This window comes from Triticum aestivum, chromosome 3B (genome assembly GCF_018294505.1).
Source record: "Triticum aestivum cultivar Chinese Spring chromosome 3B, IWGSC CS RefSeq v2.1, whole genome shotgun sequence".
Classification (NCBI taxonomy): domain Eukaryota; kingdom Viridiplantae; phylum Streptophyta; class Magnoliopsida; order Poales; family Poaceae; genus Triticum; species Triticum aestivum.
In genome coordinates this window covers 404445435-404464782 of record NC_057801.1, presented here as the reverse complement: position 1 = coordinate 404464782, position 19348 = coordinate 404445435, and positions in this window count along the sequence as shown.

The following is a 19348-nucleotide window of genomic DNA, read 5'->3' as shown; positions in this document are numbered from 1 at the left end:
GCCCCGGCTGCGCTGCTCGAAGCGCCGCAGGGCGGCGACCTGGCGCTCCGGCTCCACCCTCACAAAGTCCTTGCGCGTCCATTTCAGGGCCGCGTCGTCGTCGAGCTCCACGTATCGGGCTCCGTCTTCACGGCGGGGAGCCTTGGCTCCGTTTTCACCGGCGCAAGCCCCGGCTCCGTTTTGGCTTGACGAAGCGCGGAGGAGCCGACGAGGAGGCGCGCCCCCCGCCCTCGTTGATGACGATGCCAGAGTTGCGAGTGCGCCGGCCGAGCGGCGTCTCCGCCGTGGGTTCGGCCTTGTCGCCGAGCAGCGCCGGAGAGCCGGAGGAGTGGGAAGAAGATCGCGACGAGGAGTGGGAGGAGGAAGACGAGGAAGTGACGAACCTCCTGGGCATCCATTGCCCGGCGCGTCGGCGGTGGGCCGGGGCGGCCGGGGGAGGGTATGCCAGCGGCGGGTCATTGCCGCCCTCAAGGTGCGCCAGCACGCCCTCGAGCGTACGGCCGAGGACGCCCCACCACACGCGGCGCCCCTCAATGTTCTTCGTGTGGTCCAGCACCAGCGCCCCATTGGTGGACGCCAGCCGCTGCTCCTGACGACGCTCAAAGTACGCCGCCCATGCCGCATGGTTGTCAGTGGCGTACTGGGGGGGGGGGGCGAGCTGCTCATCGGTGAGGGAGGCGCGCACGAGCTCGACCACGGCGGCGAACTAGGGCGGGTGCGCCACGGCGTCGGGCAACGGGGGAATGGGCACTCCCCCGTTGCTGAGCCTCCACCCCGTCGGCCCGACGCGCATGTCCGGCGGCGCCGGGATGTTGGCCTCGAACAGGAGCCACGACTCCTGTTCGCGGAGCGAGTGGCGGTCGAAGCCATTGGCCGCCGCAGCGTCGCCGGGGAAACGTGCGGCCATTGAGCGCACGGAAGAAGGAGAGGGAGGGCTCGGCGGCGGCGCACAGAAGAGGGAGAGGGAGGGCTCGGTGGCGGCGCATGGGAGAGGGAGATCTCGGTGGCAAGGGCTGGTGTGGCTAGAGGCGAGGGAGGCCACCGGCTTAAATAGCCGCGCCCGTGTGTACGCGTGGCGGGAGGGGAGGCGTCGCCGCGCCTCTCCGTGACGCGCCGTCCGTGAGGAATCAATGGCAAGGCTGACCGGTGGCGGCAGCGCGGCAGCCTTGGCATTGATTCCCGCGGGAACCGAGGCGATGAGGGCGACGAAATGCCTGTCTCGCTGACTCGGCGGGCCCGCGGCTGCTTCGCGCCAAAACCACCTACCCGGCGCCCCCGGGCGCCCCCAGCGTGTCGGGTTTGGCCTGGGTCCGCCGGCGCTGATTTCGGTCCAGTCCGGCGAAAATCGGACTCCTGGGAGCGCGATTGGGCCATTTTTTCGGCACCGACGCGAAAAAATAGCCTAGGAAGGCCGTTCTGGGGGCGTAGCTGGAGATGCTCTAAGTATTCTAGTACGTTAGCTTATGATTTACACGCCCATACTAATGAGATTGTGTAAATAAATGTTTATAAAATCTTGTTCGGATTTGCCTTATATTTTGATAAAATGTTTGGTAAGTAAATTGAAGTGAAATTGCTTCCGAAGGTTGGGTGAAGGGGGGGCAAAAAAAAGTAAAGCATGAAACTTTTCATTCTTTTTAAGTATATAGTTAATTGCCCGTGCGTTGTAACGGAATATACATATTTCAGTTGTTCAATATAAATTATGTCCAATATATATCATAAGAGCATCTCTAGCAGATCCCTAAAAAGCTCGTCGGCCCGTAAAACTTCGGCCATTTTGTGGGAACATGCGTTTTTGCGGCCTGAACAGATCCACTAAGTTTAAACCGGCCCGCAAAAAAATAGAGGCGACCAGCAAAACCGTCCCTCCAACGCTGTACCTACGGGTCCGGCCGGGATTTAATGTTACCAAACGCTATCACTCTGCCGCAATATCACCTACCCCGCCGCTAGCCATCTCGGCCTTCGTCGTCAAATCCCTCCCCATTTCCGCCATTTTCCCCTCTCCTCCTTGGTCGGTGCTGCTCACGGGCGTGGTGGCCATGATGTGCAAGCTCGCCCGGCGCGACGCGGAAGCTGGCAGCTCCAGCCGTCGAGCCAAGGCGGTTCAAGCAGGCGCGCGACCGCGGCAACTTCTCCCAAGTGGCTGGCAAGGCCTGTGGGCCTGCTTCAACGAGCTCCACAACAATCTTTTCCAGCACATCAAGTAGTACCGGGACGCTGCTAAGGAGCTCGCCGCCACGGAGCGCACGGTAGCGTAGATGATGAGTAAGAGTCGGACGGTTTAGTTTAGTTTCGGGTGTGATGAACTATGTTTTTTAATTTGTAGCGTGAATTAGTTTTAAATTTTTTGTATGAGATAGGGAATCAGTTCTGCCGGAACCTTCGTGTGTTGCCGCACAGTATCGGTTTTGACGGGACCCGCTTGAGTTGCTCTATGGATCCTCATGCATGCAAGACTTTCACAACTTCTCTTGTCGGCACATCACTCTTCCTCCAACCGAAGAACATTTGTACAAGTGATCTGTGAATCTACAACCATAATTAAATAATACGGAAAGCTAAAAATATTTGTACGGTGGAATTTAAACTGTAGAACATTTCTATAACTTGTCAACAATCTCATGAATCATAAAGGGCCGATAGCTCTGTGTGCAAAATAAATTGAATCAACTGTAAAATGCATTTGATAGGAAAGCAATCATGTGTGAGACGGGAAACAATGGCCATGATAACTTAGCGCCAACATCCCATTTATAATATAGTAACTCTATACCATTATTTTGTTTGAATTTCTCCTTAGTGACCACCCTGCTCTCTTTCATGCATAGACGTATCTCCAGTATCCATTTTCTTTAATCACATCGGACTACTTAATTTGGACATCCATTTTTTTAGCAAATACATTGTTTTCAATAGAGCAAAAATAATTCCAATATCTACATTTGCAAATCTTAGAAGAAAACAAACACAACTAACTCTTTCGCAAAAAAAGAAAACAAACACAACTAAGAACAAAGAAACATCGAGGTTAGGCTGATAATCCTACTTGTATGTGTGCGTGTGCGGCGGGGGGGGGGGGGGGTGCGTGCGTGTGAGCACCTCTTCTCTTAGAAGTAACAAGTCAACACTTGCCCACGATACAATTCTCTGTAACTTAATTAAGTGAGTTCTTACATGGCAGATCTCCTTGAATCTCCTCCGAGTACAACCATGGGTGTAAAGGAAGATGTGGCCACAGAGGAACACATCTAAAAGGCACGAACAAATACTATGTCACCACATGAAGTTCAGAGCAAAAATTCATATTGTTCTACATTGTTACTGTAATTCACTTCCTTATCACAAATGTGCACATCAATTCAGAATTGCATCATATAACCTTTTTCCAGACAATACCTAGAAGAGAGAAGCATTGCAAGAATACCTCCAAACAATAGTCCGCTAGACGTTGTTGCCTGCTTACGAAGTTACCATTTCGGTAGTTTTTAGCAGCCAACAAATAAAAAAATCTCTATTCCGTAGTTGGGAGGTAGATTTATCAGCAGAAGCTATAGAGAATAAATAACTTGATCAAAACAAGAAAGAGTGGAATGGATGAGGAAGTAAACCAACAGGGTGCAATAAGTAAAACATTATCTGACATCTAATCATGCCATTTCCCCAATTCACATCATCCATCTGATTGGAATGGACAATAGTCAAAGATAGCCTTATAACGCTATCATTATTTTCTGCTCTTCCTTGCACCCTCAACAACCACTCTTTCACATCTCTAGTTACATATAATCATGATCATCAAATAACATATAGTTAACAATACAAACATCCAAGAATAGATGACCGCGACAGTTCTATAGTTTGTCCTTCTGAATGAATTTGTCCATTGTTTCGAGTGGAAGTTTCGGAGTTCAGAAGGAGTTAACCATCTGGTGATTTTAGGTAAACACACAACCTTCGGTACTACAGAAGACAAAATGGGCATCTCACTTCCCAATTTGATAAATCCATGCTTCCGCTACTAAAAGAACATCATCTATAACACTAAGCTCCCTAGGAATGAAGGCCTCTCATTCAATTGAGGTCACCAATTTGGAATTGGTCACCTGATACGTCCAGTTTGCATCATGCTTTTATATTGATATTTATTGCATAATGGGATGTTATTATATATTATGTTACAATACTTATGTCTTTTCTTTCTTATTTCACAAGGTTTACATGAAGAGGGAGAATGCCGGCAGCTGCAATTCTGGACTGAAAATGGGGCAAATCTGAGAGACCTATTCTGCACAACTCCAAAAGTCCTAAAAATTTACGGAGAATTATTTTGGAATATATAAAAAATATTGGGTGAAAAAATACCAGAGGGGACCCACCAGGTGGCCACAAGCCTGGGGGCGCACCCTACCCCCCTAGGCGCACCCCTAGGGCTTGTGGCCCCCTGGCAGGTCTCCGATGCCCATCTTATGCTATATGATGTCTTTTGACCTGGAAAAAATCGTAAGGAAGCTTTCGGGACGAAGCACCGCCGTCTCGAGGCGGAACCTGGGCAGAAGCAATCTAGGCCTCCGATGGAGCTATTCTGCCGGGGAAACTTCCCTCCTGGAGGGGGAAGTCGAAGCCATCGTCATCACCAACGATCCACTCATCGAGAGGGGGTCAATCTCCATCAACATTTTCACCAGTACTATCTCCTCTCAAACCCTAGTTCATCTCTTGTATCCAATCTTTGTCTCAAAACCTTGGATTGGTACCTGTGGGTTTCTAGTAGTGTTGATTATTGATACGTCCATTTTGCATCATGCTTTTATATCGATATTAATTGCATTATGGGCTGTTACTTCATATTATGTCACAATACTTATGCCTTTTCTCTCTTATTTTACAAGGTTTACATGAAGAGAGAGAATGCCGACAGCTGGATTCTTGGCTGGAAAAGGAGCAAATATTAGAGACCTATTCCGCACAACTCCAAAAGTCCTGAAACTCCACGTAAGTGTTTTGCAATTTATTAAAAATATTGGGCTAAGAAAGCACCAGAGGGGGGCCACCCACTGTCCACGAGGGTGGGGGGCACACCCTAGCCCCCTGGGCGCCCCCCTGCCTCGTGGGCCACCTGGAAGCCCCCCGATGCCCATCTTCTGGTATAAGGTGTCTTTTGCCCTGGAAAAAAAATCATAAGGAAGCTTTCGGAATGAATCGCCGCCGTCTCGAGGCGGAACCTTGGTGAAACCAATCTAGGGCTCCGGCAGAGCTGTTATGCCAGGGAAACATCCCTCCGGGAGGGGGAAATCATCGCCATCGTCATCACCATCGATCCTCTCATCGGGAGAGGGTCAATCTCCATCAACATCTTCACCAGCACCATCTCCTCTCAAACCCTAGTTCATCTCTTGTATCCGATCTTTGTCTCAAAACCTCAGATTGGTACCTGTGGGTTGCTAGTAGTGTTGATTACTCCTTGTAGTTGATGCTAGTCTGTTTATTCGGTGGAAGATCATATGTTCAGATCCTTTATGCATATTAATACCCCTCTGATTATGAACATGAATATGATTTGTGAGTAGCTACGTTTGTTCCTGAGGACATGGGAGAAGTCTTGTTATAAGAAGTCATGTGAATTTGGTATTCGTTCGATATTTTGATGAGATGTATGTTGTCTCTCCTCTAGTGGTGTTATGTGAACGTTGACTACATGACACTTCACCATTGTTTGGGCCTAGAGGAAGGCATTGGGAAGTAATAAGTAGATGATGGGTTGCTAGAGTGACAGAAGCTTAAACACTAGTTTATGCGATTCTTTGTAAGGGGCTGATTTGGATCCATATGTTTCATGCTATGGTTAGGTTTACCTTAATTCTTCTTTGGTAGTAGCGGATGCTTGCGAGAGGGGTTAATCATAAGTGGGATGCTTGTCCAAGGAAGGGCAGTACCCAAGCACCGGTCCACCAACATATCAAATTATCAAAGTAATGAACGCGAATCATATGAGCATGATGAAAAACTAGCTTGACGATAATTACCATGTGTCCTCGGGACCGCTTTCCTTTATATAAGAGTTTGTCCATGCTTGTCCTTTGCTACAAAAATGATTGGGCCACCTTGCTGCACCTTGTTTACTTTTGTTACTTGTTACCCGTTACAAATTACCTTATCACAAAACTATCTGTTACCAATAATTTCAGTGCTTGCAGAGAATACCTTACTGAAAACCGCTTGTCATTTCCTTCTGCTCCTCGCTGGGTTCGACACTCTTACTTATCGAAAGGACTACGATAGATCCCCTATACTTGTGGGTCATCAAGACTCTTTTCTGGCGCCGTTGCCGGGGAGTGAAGCGCCTTTGGTAGGTGGAATTTGGTAAGGAAAATTTTATAGTGTGTGCTGAAATTTACTATCACTTGTTACTATGGAAAATAATCCTTTGAGGGGCTTATTCGGGGTATCTTCACCCCGACAAGTAGAGCAAAGAGTTTCTCCTCAATCTACTGAACCTACTAAAAATGTTTACTTTGAAATTCCTTCGGGTATGATAGAGAAATTGCTAGCTAATCCTTTTACAGGAGATGGAACATTACATCTCGATATGCACCTAATCTATGTGGATGAAGTTTGTGGATTATTTAAGCTTGCAGGTATGTCCGAGGATGTTATCAAGAAGAAGGTCTTCCCTTTATCTTTGAAGTGAAAGTCATTGACATGGTTTAGGCTATGTGATGATATTGGATCATGGAACTACAACCGATTGAAATTGGAATTGCATCAGAAGTTTTATCCTATGCATCTGGTTCATCGTGATCGTAATTATATATATAATTTTTGGCCTCGCGAAGGAGAAAGTATCGCTCAAGATTGGGGGAGGCTTAAGTCAATGTTATATTCATGCCCCAATAATCGCTCCATGCTCGATACTTCTTGTACTGGTTCTTTTATGATGAAGACTATTGAATTCAGATGGGACTTATTGGAAAGAATTAAACGCAACTCTGAAGATTGGGAACTCGACGAAGGTAAGGATTCAGGTATAACACCTAAGTTTGATTGTGTTAAATCTTTTATGGATATCGATGTTTTTTGTGAATTTAGCACTAAATATGGACTTGACTCTGAGATAGTAGCTTCTTTCTGTGAATCATTTGCTACGCATGTTGATCTCCCTAAGGATAAGTGTTTAAATATCATCCTCCCATTAAAGTAAAAGTAGTAGAACCTATTAAAGTTGAAGAAAAGACTATCACTTATAATGTTTGATCCTATTGTTCCTACCGCTTATATTGAGAAACCACCTTTCCCTGTTAGAATAAAGGATCATGCTAAAACTTCAACTGTGGTTCATAAGAGTAATGCTAGAACATCTACACCCCCTGAGAAAATTAAAGTTGAACCTAGTATTGCTATGGTTAAGGATCTCTTGGTCGATAATATTGGTGGGCATGTTATTTACTTCTATGATGAAGCTGCTAGAATTGCTAGACCCAATACTAAAAATAAACATAGACCCGTTGTTGGCACGCCTGTTGTTTCTGTTAAAATAGGAGATCATTGTTATCATGGCTTATGTGATATGGGTGCTAGTGCGAGTGCAACACCTCATTCCTTATACAAATAAATTATGCATGATATTGCACCTCGTGAGATAGAAGATATTCATGTTACTATTAAGCTTGCCAATAGGGATACTATTTCACCAATTGGGATTGTTAGAGATGTTGAAGTCTTGTGTAGGAAAGTTAAATATCCTACTGATTTTCTTGTTCTTGGTTCCACACAAGATGACTTTTGTCCCATTATATTTGGTAGACCCTTCTTGAATACTGTTAATGCTAAGATAGATTGTGAAAAGGATATTGTTACTGTTGGTTTAGGGGATATGTCTCATGATTTTAATTTTGCTAAATTCTGTAGACAACCCCATGATAAAGAATTGCCTAGTAAAGATGACATTATTGGTCTTGCTTCTATTGCCGTGCCTCCTAATGATCCTTTAAAACAATATTTGCTAGACCATGAAAATGATATGTTTATGCATGAAAGAAGGGAAATAGATGAAGTATTCTTTAAATAGGGACCTATTTTGAAACACAACTTGCCTGTTGAAATCCTAGGGGACCCCCCTCCGGCCAAGGGTGATCCCGTGTTTCAGCTTAAACCATTACCTGATACTCTTAAATATGCTTATCTTGGTGAAAAGAAGATATATCCTGTTATTATTTGTGCTAACCTTTCAGAGCATGAAGAAGATAAATTATTGAAAACTCTAAAGAAGCACCGTGCTGCTATTGGATATACTCTTGATGATCTTAAGGGCATTAGTCCCACTCTATGCCAGCACAAAATAAAATTGGAGAAAGATGTTAAACCAGTTGTTGATCACCAACGACGGTTAAATCCTAAGATGAAAGAAGTGGTAAGAAATGAAATACTAAAGCTTCTGGAGGCAGGTATAATTTATCCTATTGCTGATAGTCAGTGGGTAAGTCCTGCCCATTGCGTCCCTAAGAAGGGAGGTATTACTGTTGTTCCTAATGATAAAGATGAATTGATCCCACAAAGAATTGTTACAGGTTATAGAATGATAATTGATTTCGTAAATTAAATAAAGCTACTAGAAAATATCATTACCCTTTACCCTTTATTGATCAAATGCTAGAAAGATTATCCAAACATACACATTTTTTTGCTTTCTAGATGGTTATTCTGGTTTCTCTCAAATACCTGTGTCAAAAGAGGATCAGGATAAGACCATTTTTACTTGCCCTTTCGGTACCTTTGCTTATAGACATATGCCTTTTGGTTTATGTAATGCACCTGCTACCTTTCAAAGATGTATGACAGCTATATTCTCTAACTTTTGTGAAAAGATTGCTGAGGTTTTCATGGATGATTTCTCCGTGTATGGAACTTCTTTTGATGATTGCTTAAGCAACCTTGACGAGTTTTGCAGAGATGTGAAGAAACTAATCTTGTCTTGAATTGGGAGAAGTGCCACTTTATGGTTAATGAAGGTATTATCTTGGGGCATAAAATTTCTCAAAGAGGTATTGAAGTTGATAAGGCTAAAGTTGATGCTATTGAAAAGATGTCGTGTCCTAAGGACACCAAAGGTATAAGAAGTTTCCTTGGTCATGCCGGTTTTTATAGGAGGTTCACTAAAGACTTCTCAAAAATTTCTAGGCCTCTGACTAATCTCTGACAAAAAGATGTTTCTTTTGTCTTTGATGATGATTGTGTAGAAGCATTTGAAATACTTAAGAAAACCTTGATCTCTGCACCTATTGTTCAGCCACCTGATTGGAATTTACCCTTTGAAATTATGTGTGATGCTAGTGATTATGTTGTAGGTGCTGTTCTAGGACAAAGAGTTGATAAGAAATCAAATGTTATCCAATATGCTAGTAAAGCTCTAGGCAGTGCCCAGAAAAATTATGCTACTACTGAAAAAGAATTTTTAGTAGTTGTATTTGCTTGTGATAAGTTCAGACCTTATATTGTTGATTCTAAAGTAACTATTCACACTAATCATGTTGCTATTAAATACCATATGGAAAAGAAAGATGCTAAACCTAGACTTATTAGATGGGTTCTCTTGCTACAAGAATTTGATTTGCATATTATTGATAGAAAGGGAGCTGAGAACCCCGTTGCAGATAACTTGTCTAGATTAGAGAATATTCTTGATGACCCATTACCTATTGATGATAGCTTTCCTGATGAACAATTGGCTGTCATAAATGCTTCTCGTACTCCTCCATGGTATGCCGATTATGCTAATTACATTGTTGCTAAATTTATACCGCCTAGTTTCACATACCAGCAAAAGAAAAAGTTTTTCTATGATTTAAGACATTACTTCTGGGATGACCCACACCTTTATAAAGAAGGAGTAGATGGTGTCATTAGACGTTGTGTACTTGAGCATGAGCAGGAACAGATCCTACGCAAGTGTCACTCTGAGGCATATGGAGGACACCATGCTGGAGATAGAACTGCACATAAGGTATTGCAATCCGGTTTTTATTGGCCTACTCTTTTCAAAGATACCCGTAAGTTTGTCTTGTCTTGTGATGAATGTGAAAGAATTGGTAATATTAGTAGACATCAAGAAATGCCTATGAACTATTCACTTGTTACTGAACCATTTGATGTTTGGGGATTTGATTATATGGGACCTTTTCCTTCCTCTAATGGGTATACACATATTTTAGTTGCTGCTGATTACGTTACTAAGTGGGTAGAACCTATTCCAACTAGTAGTGTGACCATAACACCTCTATTAAGATGCTTAAAGAAGTTATTTTTATGAGGTTTGGAGTCCCTAGATATTTAATGACTGATGGTGGTTCACATTTTATTCATGGTGCTTTTCGTAAGATGCTTGCTAAGTATAATGTTAATCATAGAATTGCATCTCCATACCATCCACAGTCTGGCGGTCAAGTAGAATTGAGTAATAGAGAGCCTACATTAATTTTTCAAAAGACTGTTAATAGATCTAGAAAGAATTGGTCCAAGAAACTTGATGATGCGTTATGGGCCTATAGAACTGCATATAAAAATCCTATGGGTATGTCTATGTATAAAAAGGTTTATGGAAAAGCATGTCACTTACCTCTCAAACTAGAACATAAGGCATATTGGGCCATCAAAAAGCTCAATTATGATTTCAAACTTGCCGATGAGAAGAGGCTATTTGACATTAGCTCACTTGATGAATGGAGAACCCAGGCCTATGAGAATGCCAAACTGTTTAAAGAAAAAGTTAAAATATGGCATGACAAAAGGATACAAAAGTGTGAGTTTAATGTAGGTGATTATGTTTTGCTATACAACTCCGTTTAAGATTTTTTGCAGGAAAACTTCTCTCTAAATGGGAAGGTCTTTACATTATCGAGGAGGCCTATCATTCCGGTGCCATAAAAATCAATAACTTCGAAGGCACAAACTCGAAGGTGGTGAACGGTCAAAGAATCAAACATTATATCTCAGGTAATCCAATAAATGTTGAAACCAATGTTATTGACACCGTAACCCCGGAGGAGTACATAAGGGACACTTTCCAGAACGTTTCAGACTCCGAAAAGGAATATGTATGTGGTACGGTAAGTAAACCAACTCCAAAACAGTTCTAATAGCAATTTTTCTCCGTTTTGGAATATTTAAGAAAATAGGAAAATAAGAAGTAGTCCGGAAGGACACGAGGCATCCACGAGGGTGGAGGGCGCGCCCTACCCCCTGGTTGCGCCCCTGCCTCATGGGCACCTCGTGTGTCCTCCGGACTACGTTTTCTTGCACGATACTTCTTTTGGTCGGTAAAAATTCATTATATAATCTCCCGAAGGTTTTGACCACCGTACCACGTCAAAATCTTCTGTTTTTGTTTTGAGCTGTCTCTGCAGCAGATTTAGAGCAAGATGTCTTCTCAAGAGTCAGTCGAAGAGAGTCGAGTATCTAATCTAACACTGGGCCCAAGAGCAAACAGCGATGCTATCCACTTTGGGCCTTCAATAGAGGAAAAGATGGAGGCCGACTTAAAAAGGATAGATGCTATGGAGGAGGATCAAGAATTTACTTCTCGTCTCCAAGCCAGATTTCTAATGGAGGAACTCCAGAGCTCAGCAATTCCAAATTTGGTTATACCTCCCAATGCTAGATTTCTTTCTTATGAAAATATGAAAAAGAGTGTTACTTGTTCTCCCGCAGCCATGCAACATCCATGGGTGAAAGAAGCTTTAACAGTCGCGGATAAACTCCGTAAGGAAACAATGGATCTGAAACAGCAGGTCAATAAGCTTGAGGAAGAGAACCGTACCCTAAGGGGCATCATCACCAAGAATATTACATCACCACGTCCAAAGAAAGAGACATAAACACATGGGTATGGGCATTCCCCTTGGCAACTGCCAAGCTTGGGGGAGGTGCCCCGGTATCGTATCATCATCACACTTCTATCTTTACCTTTTTCTTAGTTCGATCCTCTTGGTTATATCTTGATCTAGTAGAATAAAGTTTAGTATGATCTAGCTTTGAGTTTTTGTGTTGATCCCTATCTATGTAATCGAGTCCGTGAGCTATATATAGTAAAGATTAGTTTTGAGTCGAGGGCTATGCTATCTTGCTATGATCTTGAGGGAATAAAAGAAAAAGAAAGAATAAAAAGAAATAAAAAAGATCATATTGATCTTATGGAGAGTAATGACTTCACATATAAAGAGTATGATGAATAAAAGTTGTTTGAGAGTTGACAAACATAGTTTTGGTCATCATTGCAATTAATAGGAAGCAATAAAGAAAGAGACGTTTTCACATATAAATATACTATCTTGGACATATTTTATGATTGTGAGCACTCATTAAAATATTACATGCTAAAACGTTGATGTTGGACAAGGAAGACAATGTAATGGGTTATGTTTTCTTATATCCAAAATAAATTATATTGTCATGGATCATCCAACATGTTGAGCTTGCCTTTCTCCCTCATGCTAGCCAAACTCTTTGCACCAAGTAGAGATACTACTTGTGCTTCCACATCCTTAAGCCCAGTTTTGCCATGAGAGTCCACCATACCTACCTATGGATTGAGTAAGATCCTTCAAGTAAGTTGTCATTATTGCAAGCAATAAAAATTGCTCTCTAAATATGTATGATTTATTAGTGTGGAGAAAATAAGCTTTATACGAGCTTGTGATATGGAAGAAATAAAAGCGACAGACTGCATAATAAAGGTCCCTATCACAAGTGTCAATATAAAGTGACATTCTTTTGCATTAAGATTTTGTGCATCTACCCATAAAAGCACATGACAACCTCTGCTTCCCTCTGCGAAGGGCCTATCTTTTATTTTTGTCTTCTACCTTATACAAGATCCATGATGATCTTCAACTTTCCTTTTTATACTTTATCCTTTAGCAAGCACTATGTGTTGGAAAGGTCCTGATATATATGGGCCATTTGCATTTCTGCCCCTAACTCGAACCACCTACTCAGATTTGCCCCTAATTTCAAAGCATGCTCAAATTTGCCCCTCTGCCGTTAAGTCACTACTCAGAAATGCCCTTCCGTCCAGTCAAAGGCCTTTGACCGTCGGAGGCCGACGTGTACTGTAGCAAACGGAAAGTGCTACAGTATTGGACGGAAAGTGCTACAGTACTGTACGGAAGGGCATTTTTGAGTAGTGACTTAATGGCGGAGGGGCAAATTTGAGCATGCTTCAAAATTAAGGGCAAATCTGAGTACTGGGTTCGAGTTAGGGGCACATATGTAAATGTCCCTATATATATATAGGAAGAGGATTTTCTATCATAGCTTGCCCTAGACATAGCTATCAGTACCGTTGGTGTGCTTTGTGATTCGTACTAGCTGTTTGTTGTAGTACCGTTTGAAGCCCATGTGCTCTGCTAATTGAGCTGTGTTGGCAAGCCTGTACTAGCAGCTTTATGCGTAATTGGCTGACGAAAAGCCTGTCGGACACGTGCGTAGGAAAGGGTGGCCATCGATAGCGTTGTATATATCAGGTTCCAACTACTGGGCAGCACTTCGTGCAGGTTCTTATGTGTACGGCGCACCGTTCCGTCCCGTTTTTCTTGCACGTGATGCCCACGACGAGACGGACGCATATTCGGTCTGTATCCGCGACGGGTCCATGCGTATGCCTGGGAGGAACCTATGTGAGCCACGTGTTGAACCTGCTACACTATGTATACGTACACATGAGTGTCTTCTCGCGTGCAGCATGTCCATGTCAGCTCGCATGTCGTAAAACACATGTGGTCTGCCATCATACGGCTCATGTGATATGGTCTTGTTGGTTTGAAAAAGTCGTACGTGTGTGTAATGGAGCCGTACCTGTCACACGCCTATACGAATCAGCCCTGCTGTGGCTTCAGTTTGATGAGATTGGGTTGGTCTTTGAATGCATGTATACAACTTCACGACCTGCCGTAGTAATGCATGCCCATTTAGACTGCTGAGCGAGCACTTAAGACGCGTGCGTATGGGCCTGTGCGAGTGTCAGTTGACTCGTCCGGCAACGCAATTAAAAGCTATCTGTAAACTTTGTTCGTATAATATGCTCTCACGACCTCCCCCGTCGAGCGGTGCAGCCATCATACTAGTTAGCGTGTACGGAAATATGAGCCGGGATCCTTCAGGCTTCATGGTGCCAAGCGTGCACGATGCTGGTGTTGATCCCCTCCTCCGAGCTGAATGGATCCCGGACGGCAACGGAGGCGGCATTACAAGGTGGAAGGTAAGCTTTCATCCATGCCCTGCCCGGCGCTCCGGCCGACGTACATTAAGCTCGTGTTTTGACGCCACTTCTCCACTAAGGACGCACCGCCGGACACCTTGATTCCATGCACCGCGAAGCAGATAAAAGACATGGGCACAGGGATCATTGACGCGTCGAACTATCTCAGTGCAACGGGCGTGGAGGTGACTACGGTGAGTATTGAATCCTATATCCCCAAAGCTAACCAGACATATGTCTGACTCTTTCACTAATTGCAGGTCAGGCTGCTAGGAAAAATGGTCAATAAGCAAGTGTTTGATAACTCCGTCTTCTTCACCCTCCCCCCTAAATCCATCGGCTCCCAGGGTTGATATCGTTGGTTCCACCTGAGATGGTTTGCCTCGTCGGTTCCGAGTGTGTGATAAGGCGGTTCGCGTCCTCCGTAACCGATATCGGTTCCACGAACGAAAGGGTGCCCGTGCATCGAGGTTAACTTCGACAGACCCATCACTCGTTTTTGGCGGTTCCCGTACAGAGGTTACCCGACCCCCTCCCCCTAAATCCATCGGCTCCCATGTTTTATATCGTCGGTTCCACCTGAGATGGTTTGCCTTGTTGGTTCCGAGTATGTGATAAGGCGCTTCGCGTCCTCCGTAACCGATATTGGTTCCATGAATGAACGGGTGCCCGTGTATCGAGGTTAACTTCAACGGACCCATCACTGATTTTTGGCGGTTCCCGTACTGGGGTTACCGGCCCCCCTCCCCCTTAAATCCATCGGCTCCCATGGTTTATATCGTCGGTTCCACCTGAGATGGTTTGCCTCGTCGGTTCTGAGTGTGTGATAAGGCGGTTCATGTCCTGCGAAACCGGCATCGGTTCCAGGAACGAACAGGTGCCCGTCTATCGAGTTTATCTTCGACGGACCCATCACTCGTTTTTGGTGGTTCCCGTACCGGGGTTACCGGCCCCCTCCCCCCTAAATCCATCGGTTCCATGGTTGATATCGTCGGTTCCACCTGAGATGGTTTGCCTCGTCGGTTCCATGTGTGTGATAAGGTTGTTCGCGTCCTCTGGCTTTTTTGACCAAATACTTTGTATTGCTTGCACTTAGTTCTCTGAAGTTAAATGCCTAAAACATATTTGTGTCTACTGTGATGGCCCATCAGAATTCATCTAAGTCTTGTTTGAAGGGTGTCGTTCTGGAAACAGGTAGTCACCTGTGTCCAGATTGGATGGCGCAAGAGCAAGGGGAAATAAATATTATGCATACCTTTCCACCTCGTCTATGCACTTGTCTCCAGCTTGGAAAAAATGATGGTTCAGAACTTTGGAGAATATAACTTTGGAGATCCAATAAAGAGCAGAACTCTGACAGTAGACAGATTGGTATTTTGAGACTGACTACCTTTAGATTCTAGGGTTCAGACAAATAGCTCCCCCGGTCGCTTTGACAAGGAGTGATGGTCGTAGTGTCTCTGTGCGAATACACGAAGTTTGACTAGCTAAACTAGCTGGTACATGAACTTACCTAGCTGATACAGTAACTTATAGCTAGCTAGTACTCCACGCGCACCGGTGTCCGTATTACTTCTATTCACATAAACGTGCTTGTGCAGTGCAGAAACTGCAGAAAACCAGTACCTTCAGACTGAGTGATCGTTGTCGTATCTCTGTCCATTGCTATTTGGCTGCTGCAACCACAACTTGCAATGATTGGTCAAAATGCGGCAGCTCGCAATGATTAGGCGTAGCACCACAAACGCAACTAAAAAGTGAAAAGAAAATCTGCAATTTGTTTAGTAAAAACTAGCAGTGAAGCACCTAAACTTGCTCTGAAGAATGGATGGCACTTGTACCGCACGGAAACTTCAGCAAAAATGGACGAGACCACATGTGCTCCACATGTAGAGACTTTATAAACGTCCCGGGCTTTCTCCGTTTTGGCTTCAGGTTCCAAAGATGCTGCTAGCGTCATTGCACATGGAGCCTTGCCCCCTCCTTTCTACTCACGTACAGCAGCATGGACCGCTGCATGCTGACAGTGGCATAGCTTTTCTATGACACATGGGCTGCAAAGTACACCACAAACACCTCTTTAGTTTAACCCCCACATGGCCAGCACGGATCACGGCGCATGCATTGTGTGGCTATGATAGCTATTTCCCTAGCAAGCTATGGTAGACACAATTTTGCCTATATATATATATATATATAGGGAAAATGCATCCTACTACCGGGTGTAGCTACACCCGTTTCTCATATACTATCATGTGGTAGTATATACTCTACTTTATTATTTTTAGTATGTTCATATACTATATCTAAGATACTCCCAAGTGATTTGTATGAAAAAATTGCAAGTGAGATCATAATTTTATTGTATTTGTGAAATACGTACATATTTATACGTGAAATAGAGTATGCGCAAAATATGATACATACTACCAAAAAAGTAGTATATATACTACCTAAACATTCTTATATACTACATACTACGCGTACATATTCTTGGATATGATAGATACTACCTAAAACGTATGAAACATAAGTGGGAGTAACTACACCCGGTAGTAGGGAAAATTTGTCCTATATATATATATACATACATACATTATTGTTGACATTACCCTTGAGGTAAAAGGTTGGGAGGCGAAACTATAAGCCCCTATCTTTCTCTGTGTCCGACTAAAACTTCATACCCATAAGTATTGCGTGAGTGTTAGCAATTATGAAAGACTAAATGATAGTTGAGTATGTGGACTTGTTGAAAAGCTTTTATATATTTGACTATTTCCGATGTTATGGTAAATTGCAATTGCTTCAATGACATAGTTTGCTAGTTTTCAATGAAGTTTTTGATTCATACTTTATGTCATGCCCAATATGCGACCCTATCCAAAAGGAACTCGAAGGTCCCACCAAGGATAGACCCGCATATTGAAACGCTTTTGCAAGGTGGATATCATTACATCAACATTACATAATAGATGGGGATACATACATAAGGCATACAATGCCACATGAATACATCAATACAACATACATAAGAACAACATCCGACTACGGATGAAACACAAACAGAAGCTCAAACGACATCCACCCTGCTATCCCAGGCTGCCGACTTGGAACCTATCCCCTGATCGAAGAAGCAGAAGAAGAACTCAACCCAAGCAAGCATCGCTCTCGCGTCATGATCATCGCACAACCTGTACCTGCAACTGTTGTTGTAGTAATCTGTGAGCCACGAGGACTCAGCAATCCCATTACCATGGGTATCAAGACTAGCAAAGCTTAAATGGGAAAGGAAGGGGTAAAGTGGTGAGGTTGCAGCAGCGACTAAGCAAGTATGGTGGCTAACATACGCAGATAAGAGCGAGAAGAGAAGCAAAGGAACGATCGTCAACTAGTAATGATCAAGAGGTGGTCCTGAACTCCTACTTACGCCAAACATAACCCAAGAACCGTGTTCACTTCCCGGACTCCGCCGAGAAGAAACCATCACGGTTACACACACGGTTGATGCATTTTAATTCGGATCTGGTGCCAAGTTATCTACAACCGGACATTAACAAATTCCCATCTGCCTATAACCGTAGGCACGGCTTTCGAAAGATTATACCCTGCAGGGGTGTCCCAACTTAGCCCATGATAAGCTCTCGCAGTCAAGAAGGATATTCCTTCTCCCAGGAAGACCCGATCAGACTCGGAATCCCGGTTTACAAGACATTTCGACAATGGTAAAACAAGACCAGCAAAGCCGCCCGATGTGCCGACAAATCCCGATAGGAGCTGCACATATCTCGTTCTCAGGGCACACCAAATGAGCCAGACGTCGGGTTGGCATAGACCCTGGTTGCCCAGGGGGCACCGGACACCGCTCAGGTTGGACCAACACTCGAAGGAGCACTGGCCCGGGGGGGTAAAATAAAGATGACCCTCGGGCTCCGGAAACCCAAGGGAAAAAAGGGCTAGGTGAGGCAAATGGTAAAACCAAGGTTGGGCCTTGCTGGAGGAGTTTTATTCAAAGCGAACTATCAAGGGGGTCCCATAAATCACGCAACCGTGTAAGGAACGCAAAATCCGGGAACATAACACCGGTATGACGGAAACTAGGGCGGCAAGAGTGGAACAAAACACCAGGCATAAGGCCGAGTCTTCCACCCTTTACCAAGTATATAGATGCATTAATTAAATAAGAGATATTGTGATATCCCAACATAATCTTGTCCATCAAGGAGCAATCTTCAACTTCACCTGCAACTAACAACGCTATAAGAGGGGCTGAGTAAAGCGGTAACATAGCCAAGCAACGGTTTGCTAGGAAAGGTGAAAAAGGTTAGAGGCTGACATGGCAATTTGGGAAGGCTTGATCAACAAAAGATAGGTAGCGCAACATAGCGATAGAACGAAGCAACTAGCATAGCAATGACAGTAGTGAGATCCAAGGTAGCGGTCATCTTGCCTGAAATCCCGCAAGGAAGAAGAACGAGTCCATGAAGAAGACGAACGGGAGTAGTCGAACGAATCCTCACAATCGCAACATTACCGAAACTAAGAAGCAACACCGGAAAGAAACAAACACCATGGTAAATGCACAAGCATAAACATGGCATGATGCACAAACAAGTATGATGCATGTCCGGTTTAATGAGGCATGGCATGGCAAAGTGCAACAAACAATACTACAAGTTAAGTGGAGCTCAATATGCAACGAGTTGCATATTGACAAAACACCACATCGAGTTATTTAGTTCACTCTCTTTTATGTACCCAACAATATTAAATGTTACTAAACATGGCAAGGGGGAAACTACCTATCTAGACAAGTTTAAATGAGGCCGGAACAACAAACAACAATTCCGGAAAAATCCCCATATGCAAATTTATGAATTTGGTATTGTTCTGTCCTAAAGCATATTTTAGAGTTGTTAAACATGCAAGATGAGTGCACCATGTTAAACTAGGCATTTTTCCACCCCATTTACATATAGAGTTTATTTAAAATCGAGCTACGGTTATTTAGTTATGAAATAAATCATTTTAACATGGCATTTAGAAAATTAAATGCAAACATCATTTTAAACATTTTAAACATGGATGAAAGGGGCA